The following is an 11,836-nucleotide window of genomic DNA, read 5'->3' on the forward strand; positions in this document are numbered from 1 at the left end:
AAATTATGTTCAATACTTGTGAATTCAGGTCATGAATACTATCAAGGTGTAAAACCTATCGCAACTTGTCACAGATTCATCTCTGAGATTTTCCTTCAAGGTGTTACAAAATTGATGAAGAGATATTTTGGAGTATACAAAGAAAGAATTGAAGTTCTGCATATGATGTTGAGGAAGAGGACAAACAATTCAATATCGATAAGATTGCAAATGGATTTTAGTGATCTCTACAAATAGGAAAGGAACAGGAGGGAGTTGAAAAATCCATACAATGCCTAACAGGTTCCTTCTACATCAAAAGATAAGTACTTCATAATCTTCTCCCTTGATTACTATTATTTATATTACTTGGTTAGGCCGTTCTCATTATATTTTTTCTTAGTCATAATTGTTTCTACCATGGCTTATTGAATGCGGTTTGAAAATACATCATGAATGTTTCCAAGCAATGATTTTGGTAGCAGATGACAACATCAGAAAGAAGAAAGCAAGGATTGTTACAAGAGGATTCTCCTAGTAAGAGGTAGAAGCAAGAGGGAGTAGTAGTGACGAAAGGACTTGCTAAAGTGATAGAGGAAGCAAAATTAGTAATAATATTTGCTTCCATGACAAAAGGAGAAGCCAAGAATACCACATGAATACCTTCTTTAGAAGACAAAAGGACATGGCTAGGCTACTTCATCCTAGACATGATAGAAAGATTAGAAAGAGAGTTCTAGTACGTATACATAGATGGGTAGATGGTGGACATAATTCCAAATTGATCTTAGTATGATGTTAAATGAATCCCTCATTAGAAGGGAATGATGAGGTATTAAAATTATTTCATTGACCATATCTTGCATCCATAAAGGAGTTTGACCATGAGAGATGGGTACATTCACCTATGAATCTAGAAGGACTTGGCTAGGTCATAAAGGACTTTGACTAGATAGATGAATGGCCAAAGAAAATTACAGGGGAAATTATAAGATGTACTCACTTGGTAATATAGGAGCACTTGGCTGGGTCATAAAGGATATTTACTAGAGCTGAATGACCCAAGGAAATTATAGAATTGGATGGATCTTATTTCGAGAATCCAAAAGGACTTGACTATGAAAATGACTTGTCTAGGATGAACAAAGGATATTTATGTAATTCACCTTTGAAGCTGCAAGGACTAGGCTTCCATAAGGACTAATTTTTGTGATAAGGGACTTTGACAAGAAAGGTGAATGGTCCAAAGGAAAATTCTCTCCTAAGAAGCTAGAAGGACTTGGTTATGAGAAGGACTTGGATAGGTCATAAAGGACTTTGATAATAGGAGATTGATACATTTTCCTAAGGAACCATAAGCGAATTTGTTCAAAATTTGTAGATACTCACATGAATATTAGGATTTACATGACACACTTGAGGATGGAGTTATCTATAGATCTGCATCACCATGACAAGCTTATAAAATTTTATTAAGGAAGGAGTAATTTTAGTTAATTTAAGAAAAATTTGTTGTATCCAAGGATATTGCCTCTCTCAATAAGAGGGAGTGTCTATTTTTTTATGTAACATCGAGAGGTATTCCTACATGCCAAGAGGCCACCTCATTAAACCTACAAAAATGTGGAAACTAAAAAAAATAAGTTTTATTTTTGGGTTTCATGTAGGCTCAAAGTGGACAAGTCGGCCCCACCATGAAAGGATGTGTCCTTAGCGTTAATGCACCCATTGAAATTGTACATATATAGATTAAATGACACTTCATTTAATCACTCACTCATGATCATGTCTCTTATATAGAAGTAACTCATGGGAGCATATAAAGGAGGAAATAATTGAAGTTTGGACTTGGATTTTGGCACATATTGCTAGACAATTTGATTTGGAAACTTTGCTTAGGAAAAATCCCCCCCTAGAAGATGAGTTGTTATGTTTTCTCCCAAGTTTGGGTTTCCCAAGAAAAAAAAATTGTCTCTATTATCCATGGTTGTCTCTTTATTATCTTCAATGTTTCTATTATTTCTTTTGCATTACTATTGATATTTTCTATGTATAATTACTTAATGATATTAGTGCCACAACACGAATTAATTGAAGATCATTAGAAGTAATTATCAGCGTAGAAAAATAATTTTCTACTTGTCATCTCCATAGAAAATCCAATATTCTCCCAACACTTTACAACAATATGTACGTCAAAGGGTCCCAGATCTTGAAAATTTCTCACTATGGTAATGCACGTGGTAGAGGTGGCCATAGTTAATAGAGTCAGGGAATGGGAATAATTACCATTAGGTGACATCAATAATTTCCATCCAATCCCAAAGGCTTGGCATGAGTTTACCATTGTGGGCTCAAAAACTCTTATAACGTAACTTAGTTACAGAACTAGGTTAAGGATTAGTCTTGTGAGGCCCAAAGCGAGGGGGATAATGTGGTTAGTGGTATGGGGGAAATAAATTGCAAATGTTGATTATGTGGACCTATCAAGCAAGGTAGAGTTCTCATTTGGGTGCCATGTGGATGCCACATGGCAGCACCTACTCATGTTGAAATGATTTATTATCCAACCCTTGGACAACCATAAATTTTCATTTGCAAGTGAAATTGAGATAAAAAAAAATTTATCATAAATCTCTCGATGACATGGTTGTGATGGTAGTGTTAGTTTTTAGTTTTGAGGAAGTAAAAATTTAAATAATTTTGTTACCTCATTTTGATAATGAGATCTTGGAAGGTGAGTTAAATGAAAGTAGCAACTCCCATCTAGCTTGGGTTATCTAGGGGGGTGGGTGGTAATGTTACATGACCATGTTTAAATGCAAAAGAGTATATTTTTCATCTTATTTCTATACTTCTCTCCCATAAGGTGCAAGGGAGTACCATTTTGGAGTCATTGAATCATATTTTAATTTTAATTGGGCCTCAATTATACCCTAAATCATATCGATTATAATAATTTATTTACCATTCAAGTGTGTCCTTGCCTATGTCTAAACACTAGAACATACCAAGAACTATTTGAACATATTCATTGATCTATCAATCTTTCACTTCATTTTTTTAGCAATAAATTGAACACATACAAAGTGAAACGATTTTCAATAGTTTAGAATATACAAAGATGATGCCCTTTTCATATCATAAATCATGTGGAGTATTATTAATTTGGAATTTTTCCAAAAGGTATGACAATGAATTTGGAAAGACCGATGTTTTCTTTCTTAACATCTAAATAAAATTCAATTTCATATTCACTTATACCACTTATGTTATAATTTTTTGTTGTGGTACATTCTACTTGTCACTTATCCTCAAGTAATCCTATCTTGGTCTGTGGTGAAGTAAAATTCTAAGTGTGAACACAAGCAATTCCTCTAGCCCGAGAGTGGGTCTATCCACAAACAAGACATTCTATTGAGGATTTCCTTAGCTTAGAACTAATTAAGAGGGCCTACCTCCTATTACGCTTATCTTGTTTAGTGATGACCTTGCTTCTTCAGTCCAGTTATCTCCTATTTCCTTCTTCAAGCACCTGAAATAAGTAAACATGAACAAACAACAACCATGATAATAGACAAATTGCATGCAACCTACTTAACAAGTCAAAAAGAATTAAGCCATAAACATGTGAGATGACATATTATGTAGGAAATAAATTGATAGTTACATATATATTAATTCAAGAAGAGATTAAAATTGTTGTCTTGACGTTGTTGTTCTCCTCTGATAAATTCGGGTTCCCACACACTTCCATTAGCATTGCATGATGGCCTCAATAGTGGTAGTTTTAAGGCTCTTCCATTTAGTCTTCACACTAAACCAAATTCACACTTCTCCCTCACACATAACTAGAAAGCTACAACTATGAATAACTTGTTGATTACTCCACAATCAAAACTTCAACTAGAGCCTAATTAGAACTAGCATGTGCTTGTGAAAAATGGAGGTTTATATAGCATGGATGGAAGGGAGATAGTTCCTCTTCTCATGGGAGAAGGTCTTATCTCTTGATGTAGTTCCATCCTAATAGGGGAAAGGAGCCCAAACTGATCTCCTCGAATCCATCCGGCATAAGCATTTACCAGAATTTCGTTATGAAGATTCTAGAGCTGGAAGCTTTGGTCCTTATTTAAAAAACTTTCCGAAAGAGGATTAGCGCGACTGGAAAAAGGCTCAGTCTCTACATACAACATTAGGGAAAGTTTTAATCCCTACATATCAGCATGAGGAGGACATGGGTCATTAGCGTCGGTCTTGTAAACTGGGAAAAAAAAATAATTGGGAAAATGAGGCAAAGGGGAATTGTTCTGCTCATGAAGAGGGACACAACGAGAGTTTCTTCATGAAGGGAAAGCATGTATGGTTCATTGTAGAGGTCCTCTAGGACCATGGAATGGGGAGTACAGGGATAGTGGCAAAATGTTGTGTAATATATTCCCCCTAAACTGTGAAGTCCGAACTAGAGTGAGGGGCGAAATGCTTTATGAAGCAGTGCAGGGAACCAAAGTCTGTCATCGGAAAACCTGCAAGCAAGTACATATACATATACATAAATGAGAACTATGTCAAATGATACATGAATCATGGTATGGATGTAGCGATCCAGAGAATTATCATGTAAATGTATCCAGGTATGGGCGTAACCATTTGATAAAGGGGATCAGATCAAAACCAAGGTATGGTTGCAGCCATCCAATAATGAGAAGGATCACATATGACAACTCATGGTATGGTTGCAACCATCCATCTCGGAAAGGCATGCATATTAGTACAATCATGTCACATCACATCGCAACCTGGACTTGTGTAATTTGAGTCCAGGGTCTTGTGCTCCAACACAACCCAATCAAAGTACAAATTCTAACATGTGAATAGATGTGTTGACATTGAACATGCTAGAAAATAGTGTGAGAGAAACCACCAATAATGACAATGGTCCACAAGGTACTATTAGCACAGTTAATAAAATGTGAATAAAGGGACTGAAGTCAAACAACTGAGAAATCACTCGATCGAAAGCCAATGATTTGAACTTGTCATCGAGTGCAAAGAACTTGCCATTAGGGCATGCAAGCTCTAAGGTACTTGAAGGGGATTTTCTCAGTCAACTTCTTGGATAATGAGCTGAACTCGACAGGAATCAATTGTGTCGAAGGACGGCCATGACGTATCGTAGACCATCGACATGAGACAAAGGGATGCAAAATGATTTTGGATGATACAGAGAATGAGGGGTAAGTGTAACTATAGAAGGATGACTCTTGAACATATCAGCGACATGACTCGAAGTTTGGCATCTTTTGGATCCATAGGATCGGTGGTCATGATGGCATGGCAGAGATCAAATGGAAGGGAAAAATAAACAGCCCAACCCAGGAAGGTCGAAGATGAAGTGAGGATATCCGAACCTGACACAAAGCAGAAAGTGTCATGTTCAAGAGTGAGTTTCCAACACGACTAATCGACTTTCCAAATTTCCCCCTACCATTTCTAGAATGTACCCCAATTATTTTTTATCGCAAGCTTGAAGGGGATAGCATGTGCTTGCACTGTAAGTCCATCCTTTGGTTGAATCCAACCTATTAAGTTTAACGCGACTTAGGAAGGAGAAGCTCATGTTCGTCATAATGATGAATCCGATCTCCTTTAATATTTTAACGAGTCCAAAAAAGGTGAACCTCGGTATCTTTTTCATATTTGGAGATTTTGAAAAAGACATGGAAAAGAAAACTCCACATGGTCCCTTTTCATACATTTGTGTCTCTTGAGCTCGAAAAGGTAGAAAATGATACTCGAGAGAACTGCTTGACCATTTCAGTTAAGGAGTACCTTTTTCGTAAATAGTGCATCCCAACCCAAAAAAGGGGTAAACATATACAAGGCACGTGATGTTTTGCATCTATTAACGAGTTCAAAACAACAAGAGATCAACAATATTTTCTTGTTTAAAGAGTCAGAAAAGAGCTTGAAAGTAGACTCATTTTTATTCTCTTTAATGAGTTAAAAAGGGAAAAAATACTTGCCAACCTTTTCATATTTTATGAGTCAGGAAAGAGCTTAAAGATGACTCATCCTAGAGGAACGAGTGGTATAAAGGGTAGCAACTAGTTTCGGTTATAGAGAAACTACTCAAAAAATGTAATGGTCAAGAGGTTGGCTAATAAAACCACTCATTGTTGTGGTTCCTTAGGAAAGGAAAAACAACCAAGTGAAAGCATATGATCATCCAAAGAGATGGTGGCGATGAAATGAAACAACCAAGGCTCATCTAGTAGAAATTAGCTGATAAAAACAACAATTGTGAGATGTAAATTGGGCGTGGGTTCATTTTTACACAAGCCTGAACCATGGAGAACACTGCTACGATTCGGTTTCATGTTTACAGAAGCATGAAATGAAAAACTATGCTTGCTATAATTTTGCATGCCCCCATCATAATGACTCAATCAAGGTACATGCCCCCCAAGCTTCATTTAAGTCAATTAGGTTGATGGAATGAAGGTTCAGTTTCAAGATCCAGGAAATATTCGACTGGGATTTTACGAGATCTTAATCAAATATTGGATTTGGAAAAGGGAGTTGTTTCAGTTTTTAACAAGGTTGATACACGAAAAAACTATCCTCGGACATCTTGATTCATTTTTTAACGAGATTACCTCAAGATAAGGAGCTATTCCGATCCCTTTTTTCATTTTTTAACGAGGTTAACATAAGATTAGGAACTATCCTCATCACATATGTTCCTGAGCCATATGAGAACATGGCTCCAAAAGGTCTTCAGTAGATGGAAGAACCACGCTCTAGGAGTAATACATGTCAATTGGTACTATAGATAGATCAGGTTCCAATGCCCCCAGTACATAATGTACTATACCATCTATGTGATCATCAGTAGATGTGGAGATAGAACGACTAGCAACATAATTGACTTGTGGCAGGGAAGGTACTACTTTCAAACAAGAGCTGATAGGGGACGATAGTTGCAAAGGAGGCACCTATTGACCAATGAATTACAGTTGATCAATAGACACAATTATCCCTTCTTGTGGAAAACAAACCACACAGAAAAGTGAAGAAACAAGAGCTCCCATGACATAAACATAATCACATGCAAAGAGAAGATTGAAATCTAAGGGACCTTGGACTACCATCATGTCTATATAGATGGTCTTTCATCCCAAATTAATAGGGATCTTCAGAAGGATCCCTAAGGGCTGATTGGTTCCTCCATTGGAAGCCAATAGATTCTGGGTGACAGGCACAATTTGTGGGGAACCCAAAACCTGCCAAGTAATAGAATACATGATGCTAAGAGATGTGACTTCATCTAATATAGTGCCATTTACTACCATATTATAGGGTTGTACTGTGATCTGGAAAGGCACATAAGATGGAAGGCGGAAAGTAGTCAATTGACTCCAATCAAAAGAGACAACATAACTACTTGGTGGGGGTATCATATGATTGTCCCCATGCTTTGTAGGAATAGGAGAAGGACTCTCATGAACAACCACAATGGGAGGGTAACTCCTTGATTCATGAGAATCTGAGGAGACGAGAATAACACGAACTGTATGATCACCACTCTCTTCCGGAACAAAGTGATCAACTGGTTGTGGGACCAAGTTGAAACTCTTTTTGACCAATTGTTGGTCGAGAATAGACACAAGAGAGTCTCACTTAGGAAGAGAAGGATAGACAAGAGATGAATCTAAGTCAATCTCTTTACCAATCGGGAGAGGGTCAGAAGAAAGCTTCTCATAACCAACAGGAAGTTGGGGTTGAGGAGCTGCGAGGTATTCCAAAACTTTGGAAGCTTTATGCATAGGAGGACAAAGGTGAAGAAGATGCTCTCCTTCACATAACCTACAAGGGAATCTAATCTTACCTTTCCTCTTACCATCACTAGATGAAGGTGTAGCATCCACATGATCTCCAGAGGTTGACGGGAATGGTTGATTCAGGTCTTGAGACCATGCCTCTAAGACTCTAGGGATGCCAGGACAATCTCGAAGGAGATGGTCACCCTTCCATAGCTTGCAAGGGAATCTAACCTTCCATGGGGGATCGGAAGGTTTGTCGACTCGAAGTGCATTTATAGTAATAGCTACATTGTTGGCCTCTTGCTTATCTGACTTATTATTCTTTGTATTCTTCTTCTTCTTCTTATCCTCCTGGTTACTAGATTGGAAAATTTCATGAGGCAAAGTAGAAGAGGAATGTGAAGAAATAGGGGAAGAATGTGAGAGGTCAACTTTAGAATAAACGTGATGTGATTCAAATGAAGGAGATGTTTGGGTAGGATTCAGGATGCTCGGAACCATTGAGGTCGAAAAAAACCAGACAGGTAAATCAATGGTTAACACACGAAGGGACAACATCGCCATATAAGGAGCACCAACATTTCCAAAAGAAGGAAAAGGACCGGGATTCCCATTCGAGGGGAATCCTTACTGGTGGACTCTGGAAATTTTTCCATTGGAAACGGCCCTAAAGAATCACTAAGGAAGATAACTTTAACTAGGAATATTTCGTGGGTAGTTAATTTTAAGACAGTGAAATAAAAATTTGCCTTTTCATATTTTAAGAGTTGAGAAAAGGATGAAAGGTGACTGTAGTCACTTTTAGATTTGAAATGAGCTCGAAAGGACAAGCGCTCACATATATATTATATTTAAAGAGCCAAAAATATCAAAACGACTTCTAGGGATAATCTAAGCAAAATGATTACCAAGTAACCATGAACTGCCAAATACGTCCCAGTGAGACGATAAGTATGGGCAGACAATCTCCTTGAATGCTGTGTTTGGTGTATCACATTTACAAAGCAGCAGAGTCAGCTTCCTATGGATAAAGGATTGCAGCCTAGAGGGGTCTCCCTTTATATACTCGACAATAAGGGGAGCACAAGTCTGTACTAGCGATGTCTAGTGTTGAAGCTAATGACAACTATTAGGTTTAAAGATGCTAGAACACGTCTCTAGCCTAGACCTTCTAGATACTATCGTTAGGTTTCAATTGTGCCTTAGGTTAGTTGAGTTCATTTTAAAGTTTTTCTTGAATTATGTCTCGGTTTTTAGGGCTTAACGATGTGACTCGAAAAGTCCTAAATACAGCTAAATGAGACAAGACTCTTTCAATTCGATGAATTGTCTACACTAGAGAGTGTAGTAAACACAATCAAATGAAAACTACCAAGAAACTGAAAGCAAAATGATTTTTCACTACTTCACTTTTTGAAAAAATGAACTAATGAAAAATTCATTCCAATTCCTAGATTTTTCCATTAAGTGCACTTCAAATAGTCCTTTCAAAAGTAAAGAAAATTCTTTTTCTTTTTCAAATTAAAATGCAACTCTTAGTCTTGAGTTTTACTAACTAACATAACATATCGATGAGGCAATAAGAGTCACGTACTTTTCATGAAATGACAAAATGAATTTCTCATAAAACATTTCAATGAAAAAGTTTTCAAGACAATCGATTCTCAAGCAAATGAAAAACACAAAAAGAGAATCTCTTTCAAACTGATGAGGCAATGACTCTACCAAAATCAACACAATAAATGTGATCTATGCCAGAAAAGAGACGTTTAGATAAGAAAATGAAACTTTTCAAACTTGTGTGATGGAGACCAAAGTAGTAAGAGGACTATAAATTAAATGCAAGGAGTAAATTCACCAACAACTTGACTCACTAAGTTCACAATCAGTTGAATGAATGAAAACCTATATGCCCTAGGGCCACAAATGATCAAAGGACCCAAGAAATCAAGAAAAAAGAGGGCAAGTCAACAAGCAGATAAGCCAAGTGAAATGCAGTTTTCCAGTCATGGAGAAGACATTCTAAACAAGTTACAAGGTAGAAATCAAGAGAGCAAGACACACTAGACAAGATTTGGGGTGAACCCTAATCTTCACCTATAGGCATTGGCGTGACTTCATAGCTGACAACAAGCACCATAAGGGGAGTTGGCATGGCTGTTTGTGAGAATATCACGCTGGTCGACGTGACTATCAGCGAAAAAGTGCGTTGAGCGAGGATGCAAAGAAAAAAATAAAGATTTTAAAAGCCTGAGACGAGACTTGCTAATGTCGATTTTAGACCCAAAGCAGTAAACAAAGAAAAAAAGACAAAACTAAAGGGAAATGGAAAAACTAGGAAAGTTCACACAAAACCATGAAATTTCAAGAAAGCAAACAAAAGAATTGGTGTCTTGAGTAGAGTCACGAATTTGTGGTCAAGTAAAATTTTAAGTGTGGATAAAAACAATTGCTCTAGACCGAGAGTGGGTCTAGCCACAAACAAGACATTCTATGGAAGATTTACTTAGGTTAGAACCAATTAATAGGGACTATCTCTTAGTACACTTATCCCATTTGATGATGACCTTGCTTCCTCACTCCACCTATCTCCCGTTTCCTTCTTCGAGCAACTAAAATAGGTAAACAATAGAAAACAACAATCGTGATAATAGACAAATTGCATTCAAGAAACATTAATCCATAAACATGCGAGATGACATATTATGTAGGATATCAATCAATAGTTTCATATTTATTAAATCAAGAAGAGACTACAACCGTTGTCTTGATGTTGTTGTTATCCTTTAAAAAATTTGGTTTCCCACACACTTTCTTTAGCATTCCATGATTGCCTCAACAATGGTAGCCTTAAGGCCCTTCCCTTTAGTCTTCACACTAAACCAAATTCACACTTCTCCCTCACACACAACTAGAAATCTACAACTATGAATAACTTGTTGATTACTACACAATCAAAACTTCAACTAGAGCCTAATTAGAACTAGCTTGTGCTTGGGAAAAAGGGAGGTTTATATAGCATGGATGGAAGGGAGATAGTTCCTCCTCTTATGGGAGAAGGTCTTATCTCTTAACGTAGTTCCATCCTAATAGGGGAAAGGAGCCCAAATTGACCTCCTCGACTCCATCTAGCCTAACCATTTACCACACTTCCGTTAGGCTCCCTATTTAAAAAACTTTCAAAAAGAGGATCGGTGCAAGTGGAAAAAGGCTCAGTCGCTTCAGTTGGCGCGCGGGACAGTTGTAACCCATGCATCTCGGTGCGAGAAGGACATGGGTCATTAGTATCAGTCTTGTAAATTGGGAAAAACATAATATTTTTGGGAAAATGATGCAAAGGGGAATCGTTCTGTTGATGAAGAGGGACACAACGGGAGTTTGTTCATGAAGGGAAAGCATGTAGGGTTCACTGTAAAGGTCCTCTAGTATCATGGAACGGGGAGTATATGTATAGTGACAAAATGTTGTGTAACACGGTCCATTCACTGGTAATTAATGAACCCATACAAAATAAAATTGAATTTCAGATTCACTTATAACACTTATGTTATCATTTTGTGCTTTGGTAACTTCTACTCATTACTTATGTTCAACCAAGCCCCTCCTCATCAATTCATTACTAATTAATGAATACATTACATGACTAGTTAATTAAACATTAATCACACCATTTGTCACACCTATACGACTCACTTGCATTGATTAATTTGTGTCAAAAGTAGAATCAACCATTTGCATTATATAATTTATGCCACAAGTTGCATCAACCATGTTCTCAATTTGCATTATTAGTTTTTCTTGCCTCTTTTTTATTAATTTTAGTTAAAGTGATTTGATGAGTTTATCCATCAAATGAATTTTCTATGACAATCAACCTCCAAATTATACAATTCATGTGAGAAGTCTTGTCGTTATTTAATTTCCTCACATGTTGGATACTTTAAGAAGCCAAACACCCAACCAAATCAAATATTAGTACCCTATTGTTTTACATGGTTAGAACCCTCAAAGGGGGAAATATTCCATGGCCT

The sequence above is a fragment of the Pinus tabuliformis genome, chromosome 7 (assembly GCF_031772625.1).
Source record: "Pinus tabuliformis cultivar Carrire ecotype Pingquan chromosome 7, CPIR1, whole genome shotgun sequence".
Lineage (NCBI taxonomy): Eukaryota > Viridiplantae > Streptophyta > Pinopsida > Pinales > Pinaceae > Pinus > Pinus tabuliformis.